The sequence below is a fragment of the Tupaia chinensis genome, unplaced genomic scaffold (genome assembly GCF_000334495.1).
Source record: "Tupaia chinensis unplaced genomic scaffold, TupChi_1.0 Scaffold000544_1, whole genome shotgun sequence".
Taxonomy (NCBI): domain Eukaryota; kingdom Metazoa; phylum Chordata; class Mammalia; order Scandentia; family Tupaiidae; genus Tupaia; species Tupaia belangeri.
In genome coordinates, this window is record NW_006160056.1 from 2173850 (window position 1) to 2185480 (window position 11631).

Below are 11631 nucleotides of genomic sequence, written 5' to 3' on the forward strand. Positions count from 1 at the left end.
GACAGACAGAGAGAGACAGAGAGACAGAAAGCAGGAAATCACCCCCCCGGGGGGATGGTCACGCCACAATCCCTTCTCCTCCATTCTCCTCTCGGGATCTTGGGCACGCACGCACACGTGCCTGGCGTGAGTTTAAGCCACCGGGTCCGGGCCTCGAACCGCGGTCGACCACGTGGGAGTCCAGCGACATAGCCATTACGCTAACTGCTGTTCCCACCCTCAAAATATTTTGACATTGGTGAATAGACCCACTATGTTTATCTGTGCAAACCCTTGCCAAGGAGGCAAAATGGAAAAGAAGTTGAAGAAATTCCAGATAATGGTGACACAATGGGCAAAGAGGTACCTCACTTTCATTTATGAACATGTGACGCGAGCAGCCACAGACACGAAGCAGTTGGAAGCATTCCTTTATGAGTGAGTGTATGGTTTCTATGGTGACTAGACACAAAGTGAGTCAGTGCCCGTTTCTATTTACTCAATCTGTATATGTTCAATGTATATCATCGGGCAACTTTTAATGAAGAATAATTTAAAAAGATAGCTCTGATTATGTCAATGCACCTGGAAATTTCCAGGACTTCTAACCAGGTGTGGAATAACCCCTGAACCCTGGAGACTTCCAATATATGACACCAATTCAACCAGTCTTACCGCCCTCTCTCCGTAATTCACTCTCTGTGTTCTGGTCCATGCGTTCCCAACTCTGGCTGCATGTTAGAATCATGTGGGGAACTTTATTAAAATATAGATCTGGGCTCTACCCTCAGGGATTCTGCTTTGACTGGTCTGGGATTAGGCCTTAAAATCTCTTCAGATCATTAGAAAATACAGCCAGATTTGAGGATCACTGAACTAATCAAATCCCATTCTCCTGACCTTCTGCATTGTGCTAAGTTTCTTCCTTCCTCCTGAAATAACTTTTGTCTCTCTTCTCCCTCCATCTACTCTGGCCAGCTACACTTTTAAATTCTGGTGAGTATATGTGCCCTATAGCAAATTAAAAAATAATAATAAATAAATAAATTTAAATGAAAAATTCTTATTTATTTTTTCTCATCTTGTAAGGTCCTTCTCTAATACCCTGAAGCTTTTCCTAGTCCACCTTTTCTCCTTCCCCCTTACTTGAATGTCATCTCTCTCTCTCATTTAAACTCATAATATGCTTTCATTTCCCGGGTATAACATCTGTATCTCCTATCACCATGTCCTATCACCTTTCCTTATGAGCAAGGACTAAGTTTTATTAATTTCTTTATACACTAAAGGCCCAGTAAAAAATTAAATAGAGGGGCCAGCAGGTGGCAGGGTAGTTAAGGCACTGGACTCCCACAGGGCCCACTGTGGTTTGAGTCCCAGTCCCAGTTGGCTTGCTTCCTCACTTTCTCTCTCTCATGAGTGCACATGCCCTATAGCAAATTAAATAATAATAATAATAAATTATATTAAATAAATAATTTTAAAAATGAAATATGTGTATTTAAAATGTAGCAAAAAAGTCCATAGATCCTTGGAGAAGAAAATTAATCTCATCCTCCGTTCTGATGATGTGGAATCAAGCCCAAGATTGGGCCCAATGTCTATTCCATAATAATATTAGTTCTTATATTAGGGTCTGCAAACCTCCTAATATTGTATTTAGAATTGTGTATAGGTCTGGGTGCATTATTCTCAGGAGAGATTTTCATAGCTTTATTCAGATTCTCAGAGTTATCCATCTGTCTTTAATACTGACATGTAAAAGGTACTTTTTTATTTTAAAAATTTATTTATTTATTTAATTCCATTTGTTATTATTTTTTTTAAATTGACCCAGATAGAGACAGAGAGAAAGAGAAAAGGAGAAAGCAAGCCACCAGGTCTGGGACTTGAACTGCATTCAGCCACATGAGAATCCAATGCCTTTAACCACTATGCTACCTGCCAGCCCCCCAAAGGTACTGTTCTACAAGATAAATTTTCATAGCTCAGCTCGTTCATTGGTGACAGTGGTCTTGACTTGACTATGTTTGCTGGTCACAAGCTTTCGATTTTGCTTTCCGTATGCTTGCATAGCTTTAGGACACCACCCCTCCATTTATGTGGAATGTTTTTAGGAAAATATCATTATTTTAAAGACTAAGTATAATATTTACCACCTGGATAACTATTTTTTGTAATGTAAATAAAATTAGAATAAAGGCACGTTCTAAAACTGACTCAGACATCATTTGAATTTCTAGCTCAATTAGGTGGTAAAAGTATAGTGGTTCTGCCATTGTCCTTTAATAACTCATCGGAGAAATGTGTTCGTGTGTGTGGGTGTGTATTTTGAATAAATGTTTTACTAAAGATGTAATGTTTCTTAGACAAAAAATAGCAAAGATCTGGTTGTCTGCAAAAGGAATAAAATATATTTCGGCAGGCCACCTCAGAGTGTCTGATATATTTGGGACTGAAACAACAACAATCAAAACATGAGTTAGTACCTGTTAGAAGTGATTTTTCTATTCCTGGGCACAAAATAGCCAGCAAGCATCTGTCTTCTCAATTGAACTGATTTGTAATTCTAGAATGTAAGAGGAAAAAACTGGAAGGCCCTCTACTTAAAGCCATAATTTAGGAAATCGTGTAGTAATGCAATGCAAGGAATTTTGATTGGTGCTCAGTTCAGCATGGGAGATCTCCTTTCAAGGACTAAGAAATGCTTAGGAGAAGTAGCTGGAGGGATATATATATATATAATTCATATATATAAATACATCAAAATAATGGCCGAGAATGAACATTTGACTTAATCAAGTGAAACGCTGACATGCCTTCCTTTGAGTAAAGACTAGCATTCAGATGTGGTACTTTCAGGATCAGATGGTGGCATAGCCGTGAAACGCAACCCTCTACAAGGCAGCACCACATGGGAAGGCTCTAGCTTCAGGTCTTGTCTTTTTTTTTTCTCTCTTTCTGTCTCTCTCTTTGCTGTCACGGAAGATATAAGTGGGTAAACATTTTTTAAAATTGTGCTTTTAAAAAAAGTTCAAGATTTTGGGAACCAGCAGTTAGCATAATGGCTATGTCGCTGGACTACCACACAGTCTACCACGGTTCACGTCCCGGACCCAGTGGCTTAAAACTCACGCCGGGTGCGTGTGCGTGTGTGCCCAAGATCCCGAGAGGAGAATGGAGGAGAAGGGATTGTGGCGTGATCATCCCCCCTGGGGGGTGATTTCTTGCTTTCTGTCTCTATGTCTCTCTCTGTCTGTCTGGCGAGCGCACGCGCCCTATGGCAAAAAAAAAAAAAAACAAAAAAAAAACCTCTCCAAAAAAAAATAAAAAGTTGAAGATTTTCAAACTACAAAATGTAAGAAGGTTCTTTGCTTTGTAAGTGAATCCACCACAATATTCAGTTCAAAATACCTCTTACGGCATGTTGAAATTGCCATTTGCTTAGTTCCAGTTGTGTGCTTCACAGTCACCTGGAAGGTATGTTACAACGTAATTTCCTTAGAGTTTACCCTCTGAACTTCTCATTGGAAGGCTTGGGTAGATCCCCTCAAATTTGTAATTCTAACACCCATGCTTAGTGAATGAAGTTAGTGCCCCTGATCTGACCACCACAGTTTGGGAAATACTGGTTTGTTAAAACTCTGCCTGAACATAGCTTTTACAAACAAATCCATGATGTGATAGGAAGTATACCCACAAATGATTTTTTAGCGAGTATGATAGGTGAAATTGTACACTCTTCCTCTACCCATGACAAAAAATTGAGAAGTTAACGCATTAACACATTAACTCTCAGTACCTCAGACTGACTATATTTAAAAATAGATTCTTTTTTTTTTTTTTTGAGAGAGGTTTTGCTATAGGTCATGTGTCTCTGTCTGTCTCTGTCTTTCTGGCGAACACACGTGCCCCATAGCAAAAACCTCTCCAAAAAAAAAATAAAATAAAATAAAGAGTCTTGCCATTTACAGTCCTCTGTTACAGCTTCCCAGCTAGCTAGAATCATGGGTGCCTGCTCTTGTACCAGACCTATTCAGATTGTACTGGGATCCAAACCTGTGTCTCCCATGTGGCCCCAGCCTCATGCATTGGTACCTTACTGCTTGGCCATATATCTGTACCTGGGCTTCTGTTTTAGTAGGGGACACTCATGGTGTCTTATGTTGGTTCAAGGTGTGGGAGAGTGAGGGAGCTTCCTGCAAAGGAGGGACTAGGACATGGGACTAGGACAGAGCGAGTGGACTGGGAGAACTGCTATGTCCCCAGATACTCAATATATTTAAGAATGAGGTGCTGAACATATAAGGGTTATAAGCTGGAAGACGGGGGGGTGGGGGGTAGGTAGATGCACAGTGGGACTGGAGACTGTGGTCTGCTCTCTGCTTTCTGAATTTGAAGTTAGCTGACTTTGGGTGTATGTTCCACGTTGCTCTTCCTTTGCTCACACATACAGCTCTTCATCCATTTTCATGTCCTACCTGATCACCAGATGCTTTCAATGGGTGAATCCCCTCCCCTCCAGCCCCCAGGTTTAAAGGATCTTGTAGTGGTCATAGTCTTCGTAGATGGTACACCTTATTCATAGGTCCTGGTAACATTTTTGTAACTATTTTTATTTTAATAGTTTTGGTAACTATAAGAATTTTTCTTAATAATTTGTCCCTAGCAGTAATGATGGGAATCTTAACAATATTAAATCCTATCTCACAGATGAAGAAAACAGAGAGACCCAGTAGCACTTTCATGAGTGAGTCAGAAAGTGAAATTCATAATCACTTGTTTTTAAGTTCTTTGCTCTAAGTGGTAGGCTGTGTGGCTTCCTAAGAAAATGGCCACCTTTTCATTAGAAAGTAATAACTAAGTTACATATTCTGCCATAAGCTGGTTCCTTATAACCTTTCTTAAATTAGTTTCACCTTTTCTTAGATTCTTAATAACTCTGTATATTTTGGCACAGTGGGCTGTAAAAGGAAGGTTTAAAAAATAACATCCTGGTTTTAATTACTAAACAACAGCTGGTTTTGCAGCTCTCTTATGACAGACTAATTTCTAAAGATGGTACTGAGGAGTCAGTGGGAACATTAAACTATAATGTAAAGATAATTCAAGAAATATAAATAGGGAAGTGCATTGAGTAATACTTGAAGTATGAATTTCTGATTCAAAGAAATGCTATTCATATGCTTCTTTATCCTTTTCCCTAAGTTTTTATAATCAGAGAAGAGAGCGATAGGGAGCCGTACGATCTATTAGAAGTACCAATGAAACTACGTGAAAGGAGTTCTTTGGGGTATCATTACAATTAGGTTTGCAAATGTCTAGACCTTTTGTTTAAGAATTGAAAAATGACAAGTATGATACATCACTCCTAATAATTCCTTTAAAGTTCAATGTAATGAAAATGTTGCCTGGGCTTTATAGTCCCATAAATTGCTTGGCTAAGAACATGTGCCATATTCTTATTCCTATCTAGGGTCCCTCATATTGCCGGCACTTCATGAATGTCAACTACCAAGTGAATAGATCTAGGTATCAAAGACTGCTGATGGTGCAAAACCTAGAGATCTAGCACAGCCAGATTCAAAGGATTTGTTTCTTTGAGCTGCCAAAGCTAGTAATGTAAATGGAAAATATAGTTCATATTGACAGATGTCAAACAAAGCCAAGTGGAAAGAACAGGAAACAAAAATATTAAATGACACAGCAGTGTGCTCACTGGTTGGGACTTTGGAGAATTGGGTTTGGAATCTCTTGAAGCAGCTTGCCCTGTGAAACATTGAAATAAAGATTTAGAAATGAAATGAAAATGTATTTGGTCCCTCAGTAGATACCATTTCCCAAACAATATAGAATTTCTGAGCTATTCCTTGGATTTTGTCCTCTGCTGTTGCTTCTGAAGAAATTTGCTAAGTATTTAAAATGTTGTTATTATACCACTATTATGATATTAAAAATTCCTGCCTCTCCCTTATCCATCCAGACCCAGTATACTTGGAAATCCAAAATTACTATCTGCTTTAGTGCATTCAGGCTGTCTTAATGAAATGCCATGAACCAGATAGATTATAAGCAACAGAAATGTGTTTATTTCTTACAGTTCTGGAGGCTAGAAAGTTCAAGATCAAGACAACAGTAAATTCAGTGTCTTCTGAGGGCCTGCTTTTTGGTTCACGGAGGGTGCCATCTCTATGTGTCCTCACAAGAGAAAGAGGCAAAACGATCTCTCTGGGGTCTCTTTGGTAAGAGCTCTTACCTTTAATAACCTCCTAAAGGACTCACACCCTAATACTATCATCTTAGGGGTTAGGATTTCTACATACAAATTTGGAGTCAACGTAAGCATTTAGTCCATTGCATTAGGACTGTGAGCATACGGTGTAAGGGTGTGTGTCTTCTTTCTAAACCTAGTTAGTGGCAATTTCTTCACAGATTCCTTTAGTTAATCCATTTCTTCATAGATTCCTTTCATTAATCCATTTCTCCATAGATTCCTTTAGTTAGTAATAGTTACACCAGTTATTACCTTAGGGCTGAGTGGAAGTAGGATGGCTGGTCTTGAAGGACTCTCAGTTTAGGGTTAGCTTAAGAGGAAGTAAGAGACTCTATTTTCTTCACTCTCCCTGTGTTGGGGCCATTATTTGAGAGGGCCAGAAGAAGGCCCCCATGCGGCTCTGAGGTATTGTGCTGGGCTAATTAATTATAACAGAAGTTGGACTACTACAGAGAAACTAGAGTTGGCAGCAGCTTGCTTGCTGGAGAGGGTTGCTTTCTTGAGCAGTTCCAGACATAATATATAGTGGCCTTTAGATGGGACTAGAACATCTTTGTGGCACCATCTACCAAGACTTTCCTGTGAAGAGCCCTGAGTCCTAAACTCTAAGCCAAAGTAAATTTAGCTAAAAAGAAAGTGGCCTTTATAAATAAATGCACCATACTGAAGAGGGACATAAACATCATGGCATAATATGGGACAAAGGGTAAACTGGTGGGGATTATTTGTATCAATATTCATAATAGTAAGTATGACCTATTATCTAATGTTTATTATGTATTTGCTTTATGTCAAGTCCTGATAAAAACTTAAAATTCAATGTTTCATTTAATCCTCTTAACAGCTTTGAGTCAAGTACTATTATTATCCCCATTTTCAGATACAATAACTGAGAGAGATTAAGAAATTTGCCCAACGTTACACAGCTTACTGAACACTTGAACCTGTTTCACCTACAGCTCAAGCTGACTCAGAATCTCATACACTGGTGTGGTGATTAAGGCACGGGGCCAACTGTATGGTTCAAATCCTGAAAATGGCAGCTTGGAAAGCATGCTGAGTGAATGTACATGCATGCCCAAAATCCCAAGAGGAGAATGGAGGAGAAAAGATTATTGCATGGTCATCCTCTCTGGAGGGTACTTTCTTAATTTCTTTCTATCTTTCTGCTTCTCTATAGCAAATTACAAAACCAAAACAAAAAACTGCATACTTTTTCTACCCAGCTGTGCTACTTGTAAACAAACATAGGAAAGGCCAGTGAGAAATCAGGAAGCCAGTTTCTTATTATTTCATGGTGTTGCTATGTGTTGTGGGAGCTACAAATGGCTGTATGAATATTATCCCCACCCACCAGAAGTTTAGAATATCAATTCATGATCCTTTTTCATCAAATGCTGCTTATGTCCTATTTATCCTCATACAGAAGCTAAAAAATAAAATGTACTCTGTATCCAACTAAAGGGCATTATTCTTTTAAATGACAAGAGTGCATGTGCACATCTGGGGTGGGGGAGAGGGAAAGCACCTCCGAGTGGTGCCTGGTCCTGCTCCAATCCTTTTTCCTCCATTTCTCTTCCATGTTAAGATTCTGGGATCCTGGGCACATGGGTCCAGCATTCATTCATTCATTCATTCATTCATTTATTGAGAAAAATTTTGGCTATAGGGCATGTGCACTAGCTGGAGAGACAGAGAGACAGAAAGTGAAAAATCATTCCCCAGGAGGGGACAGCCACATAGCAGTCTCTTTGCCATTCTCCTCCTGGGATCTTGGATATGCACGCATATGCACCAGCATGATTTTGAAGCCACCAGGTTCCAGAACTCAGACCATGGTCAGCCATGTGGGAGTCCAATGACATAATCACTATGCCATCTGCTGGTCCCAGTTCTGGCATGTTTTTAAAAATGGGAACTGTGTTGGCCCTGTGAAATCCATCTCCCTCCACACAGTGCTTAACCCCTGCACTATAGGGCCGACTCTGAAGGGCTTACTTTAAAATGTTTAAAATCCGAATATATGGGCTTGTTCTGTGGCACAGCTAAAGAAAAGCTGGGTCCCACATAGCAGCTGCAGTTCAAATCTCCAGCTGGGTCAGCCTGACATATACCAGGAACATGTGCAAGTGCCCAAGATCTGATGGGCGCGGGAGGACTGGTATAAGGGTGTTGGTGTAACAGGCCCTGTGAAAGGTGCCTCTTTCTCTCTCTCTCTCTCTCATGCATGCTTGTACATGCATACATACTCTAGTTTTTTTTTTTAATTAAAAAAAAATCCAGATAGGACAAATGTTAGTAAATCACTAGACTCATTGACTATATTGCTATACCATATTGAGGATAGTGAACATCACATAGAAATTAGACTTTTAAATACTTTTTTGACACCCTTGGTTCTAACTTATAAGATCAGTATAGAAAATCTGTCTCTAGCTTATTAGTGAAATGGGAATTGATAAATGGGAATTTTTCAGTTAAAAATGGAAGGATATGCCAGGGCCCATGTAGTCTTCTTTTTTTTTTTTCCCCAAAAAAAGGGAGAAACCTTTAATTGGGTGAGGAAAAGTAAAATTTGAGTTATAACCTTTTCCATGGGCTGTTTATGAGCACACAGTCATTAACATCTATCCCCAGGTTCCTAAGCAGGAAGCAGGAAGGGCAACAAACCAGAGAAAGTTCTGAGCCCCCTTTGAACTTTATAGAAAGGCACTTTATAAATCCTAGGAAAATGAATTTATGTTATAATTTGTCTAGAGTGACTCTCAGTTAAAATTCTTTTGAAGGTTGGGCTTGTTCCATACGCTACATAGAAAGTTACCTCTCTCCCTCCCCCCTCCCCCGCCCTCAGACAGTACAGCCCATTCTGTGTTGACTTGTTCTCTGTCGGCCACGATTTCTTTTAGACTTCATTTCCTGTGGACCTAGATTAAAAGTATTAAGAAATAAACCATAAAAGGAAAGAGCCTATTCAACAGGAGGCCTAGAGGGCAGGAAAGGAGAATCTAGCTCTTTGTCATGAAGTGGAATGAGTAGTCATCCCTGAGTGTTGATTAAACAAAATGTTAATCGGCCATGGAGGGTCCTGACAATTGGCAGGCAGATCTGCTTTCTGTGCAGAGGAGAATATTTGTATGTGCTCTTTTTGAATGCCCTCCAAACCCTTACAGTTGGCTTGATTTTTTTTTTTTTTGTAATAATGATACGCTTTCAGTAGCATGTCATTTTCTTTACCCCTGTAGAGAGATAACATGCAATTAGCAAGTGATGTCAGCCTATAACATTTTGGTGTAAAATTTTGGTCACACCAAAATACCAGGCTCCTTAACAAAGCTGGCAGACACATCTTTTGGCAGCAGCTGCTCGCCATGTGATTTAAAACTTCCTGTCACTATAATTGATGTGTTTTTATTCTTTCCATTTCCTGAAGCCTGATCAGAATTAAAATTGCTGTTGGAATTTCCTGTCAAAGCAACTCATTTATTCACGGAGCTCTGAACTTTGATTGGACATGACCTTCAGCAATCGTCAGGTGGAGATTGCTGGGAATGATCTTCTCCACACAGGTTTGATGGCCGCACATAGCACATCTGCAAATACACACAGATTGTCCATCATGTGGTAAACTTGTCCTAATGAAAACTCCACATGCAACATGCTCATGATTTGCATATCAGACTTGGCCACCTGCTGGGGAACTCTGGTTTTGTTTTTGTTTTTGTTTTTGTTTTATTTTTGAGAGGTTTTCGCTATAGGGCGTGTGCGCTCGCCAGACAGACAGAGAGAGACATAGAGACAGAAAGCGAGAAATCACCCCCTGGGGGGATGGTCACACCGCAATCCCTTCTCCTCCATTCTCTTCTCGGGATCTTGGGCACGAAAGCACACTCGCCCGGTGTGAGTTTTAAGCCACTGGATCCGGGACGCGAACTGAGGTCGACCACGTGGGAGTCCAGCGACATAGCCATTACGCCAACTGCTGGTTCCCGGGGACTCTGGGTTTTGTGTTAGTTTAGGAAGTCCCACAGAGTTTTCAACCCATAGAATTTAGATGACTAAAATAATCTTGAAACAACACTCTGATCAGCCCCTGGTTTAGATAACATAACTGAAGTTTTAACATTTTTAATGTTTTAAGTTTATTTAGTTCTTCCATGAGCAAGAGACAGAAAGAGAGCCCCAACAGGGTCTTCATGCTACAGTGTGCCCCTTAGTCTCAGCCAGCTCTGGTCCCAGGCATGCACCTGTGACCAGTGTGCTCAGGAAGGTCCTGGGATACAAACAAAGGGTCTTTCCTATGTGGGTCCAGTTGCATAACCACTGCCCCACCACCTGGCATGCCAATGTTTTTGCTTATGTTTTTGTTTTTAAGAGAGATTTTTGCTATAGGGCCCATGCATTCCCTGGAGAAACAGAGAGAGATAGAAAGTGAAAAGTCACCCCACAGGGGGGATGTCCATGCTGTGATCCCTTCTCCTCCATTCTACTCTTGGGATTTGGGGCACACATGCACACATGCCCGGTGTGAGTTTCAAGCCTCTGCGTTGGGACTAAAACCACATTTGGCCATGTGGGAGTCCAGTGATGTAACCATTACACCATCTGCTGGTCTCCCCAGTGTTTTTTTATTATAGAGAACAAGTTCATATGTACACACACCTGAGTGGAAAGAAGTGAGAGAAGCAGTTCTGACAAGCTCTTGCCATGATATGATCTCTTTTCCACAGCCTTCCTCTTTATGGTCCTGCTTGCCTATATCTGTTCCCAGCCTGGCATGATTTCAGGTCAGTCTGGTGATCTGAACCCACGGTTGGCAATATGGGGTCTAGCCATGGGGGGCACTTGCTTTACTACTACTGCACCACAGTGGCTGTGCCGTGGGCTCCCTGATTTTTAATTGTTAAGCCTATTTCCCCATCCTTTCAGTGCTCCTTACGCTATTTGCATACAACACCTTGTCCTGATTGAGTATAAAGAGCAAGTGATTCTGAAATATGCCCTAATGAGACCTTGCTCATGCATCTGTGGACCAAGGTAACAACAAAAATTCAGATTGCGGTGGGGTCTCAATTCTACTTTGTTTTTGTTTTATTTTGTTTTAATAGCTAAAGGACAAATTCATAAAATTATTTCTCCATTCAAAGGTAAAAATCACTGGCTTTCTCAGTCCATCTAAGATTGCACGGATGGAATTGTCCATTTACTCCAAGATGATGAGATTGTCTTCTTTAAAAACAAAACAAAACACTGTTTTCATATTGAGGCAAGTAAAAGAGAAAGACTTCTTTTTTTAAAAAAGGGGGAGTTTTTTTTAAAGAATTATTTTATTTAACTTTACTTATTTATACATTTTTAAATTTCAATTTGACCAGAGAGGG

At 40.2% G+C, this 11631-nt stretch overlaps 1 protein-coding gene across 5 annotated transcripts in view; it reads left to right on the forward strand.

The window, feature by feature from the left end:
- Positions 1-11631, forward strand: part of DYNC1I1 (dynein cytoplasmic 1 intermediate chain 1) — a 427557-nt gene that overhangs the window by 178763 nt on the left and 237163 nt on the right. The window lies entirely within an intron of this gene.